A 2,445-nucleotide genomic window follows, 5' to 3' on the forward strand; every position below is an offset into this window, starting at 1 on the left:
TTTGACCTTATATCTTGTTATCCAACAATGTCAACAATGAGATAGTGGCGGTTAAGCAGTTTTGTGCGTCGGGAGCTGCTATCAATAGGTCATCAACATACTGGACTAAAACAGTGTTATCAGGTAAAGTCAAACTGGACAGGTCAGCTTTAAGAGCACTGTTAAACAGACCTGGGCTATCCTTATAGCCCTGTGGCAGCCTTTTATAAGTGTATTTCTGACCCTCATATGTGAAGGAGAAGATGTCTTGGCAGGAGTTGGCCAGTGGGATACAGAAAAATGCATTTGCCAGATCAATGACAGAGAAATAACAATGGTCAGGTGTTAGATTCTGCAAGGCCAGGTATGGGTCCTGGACAGCGATATTTTCAGTGACAGTAGCTTTATTAATTTCCCTTAAGTCGTGCACCATACGCCATCCTTTTCATTCTCCTTTAAAGATAGGTAGGATCGGGGTGTTCCAGTAAGAATTGGAGTGTCTGAGAACACCGGCAGTCAGTAGTCCTGCTATTGTGTCTTTTATGCCTAGAGATTGTTCTGTTTTCAAAGGATACTGAGGTTTCCATACTGGGAACGCATCAGGTTTCAGACATACTGTAATACAGTGATGAGTCACCAGACCTACGTCAAACGGGTCGATGGTCCAGATTAGGGCTGGGCGATATATCGAGATTTTATAATATATCGATATATTTTCATACGCGATATAAGATAAGACAATATCGCTTATATCGATATAGATGTTGCGTTCCAATTAGATCCGACAGTTCGTCTTTCTCTTCTCCCAGTTTGTCTCTGCACACGTTCACCTGCCCCGCCATTCTCCCTCACTGAACACAACTCGCCCCTCCCCACCGCTTCAGTAATTCCTGCAGGCAGCGATAGCATGGAGACGGATAAAGACATGACAGAAGCTATCGAAGAGGAGCTGCTTAGTAAAAAGAAAAATAATGGCTCAATTATTTGGAGATGGTTCGGATTCAAAGTGTCAGATGAGCAGCAGAATAATGTATTCTGTAGAGAAAGCCGAAAACAAGTCCAGACAAAATCTTCGAGCTCCGTGTACCATTCGTTTTTCACTTCAAATCCCAAAGTTGAAAAACAAGAAAACGAGTCGTTATTCATTTCAAAAACCAATATAAACATACAAGCGCATGCACGGGCTGACATGCACGTTAGTTTATACTGGATGATATCCCGACGTCCGAGACTCATTTATTTATTTATCTTCTATTATAGTATTTCTTGTTCTCGGCCAATAAACATCCAAAAATTAATAAAATTGCATGAACTAACAAGGAGCAAAAAGCAATTAAACAACAATTAAAGCTGTTAAATAATAATGAAGTGCATGAAGCAGATTAAAATGCATTATATATTGTAATAGTTACACAGTAACATGAATGATTAGTTCTGCCTGTATTACAGAACTGAGTTCTATATGGTAAAAGAAAATATTAATGTAAATGTTAATGTTGTGGCGACTGATGTAAAATAATGTATAAAGTCCAAACGTGAGGGGGGGTTTAACGAGAACGCTACTTTTAATGTCACACAAGCTCAGTGCAAAACACGCAAGCTCACACAAGCGCAGCCGGAAACGGTCAATTTCTGTTATCTTCCCTACACACTCGCTCCCTGCGCCCTATAGTACGCTTAACATTCTTAAAGGGCCAGACAATATATTTGTAATTCACATTACACAACAGGTGAGATGTTAGAAAACAAACTTTTTCTTACAATAGTTATTTTTTTTCTTAAGGAAAAATAGTTCTTGTGTGAAGCTTCCCAGCATGAATATTAATAAAAGTGCCTGTAAAAAATTTGAAACATGTAGCTTTGTCTCAGAAGTGTCTTGTTGTTATTACCTTATGGGATGAAAAAATATCGAGATATATATCGTATATCGCCATTCAGCTAAAAAATATCGAGATATAATTTTTGATCCATATCGCCCAGCCCTAGTCCAGATACAATGTGGAACCTTGGCTAGGTATCTGTTGGTCAGTTCGTGGTTGGTGTGTTCCCTACCATGGTGTCTGGACAGCAATTGTTCTTCCAACAGGGCTTTGTCTGTACAATGATAGTCAATTTTCCAGTACGAACCATCTGATGATCTGCTTAGATAGGGAATCTCAGTTGGGGCATATCTAGCAGTGATAGCTTCTTTTACCATCGGACCTAATGACCTAGCCTCATGTCCTTTACCTATGGCTAGAGTGACATGAGGCACAGTGGGGTGACCATTAGTCTCCACAAACCAGGTCAGTTGATCTGGACTGAGAGAGACATATGCGGCCACTCCAACTGTTCCAACATATAGGTCAGTTATCTCCAAATGTTCTACTCGACCCTCCTTTTCCTCCTCCCATGCTTGTTGGTACTGTTCGTCAGGGCAGCGCAAATAATGGCCCGTTGGTCAGCAGTCTAGACCAATAGACAGTA

Source organism: Trichomycterus rosablanca, unplaced genomic scaffold (genome assembly GCF_030014385.1).
Source record: "Trichomycterus rosablanca isolate fTriRos1 unplaced genomic scaffold, fTriRos1.hap1 scaffold_41, whole genome shotgun sequence".
In the NCBI taxonomy this organism is placed as follows: Eukaryota; Metazoa; Chordata; class Actinopteri; order Siluriformes; family Trichomycteridae; genus Trichomycterus; species Trichomycterus rosablanca.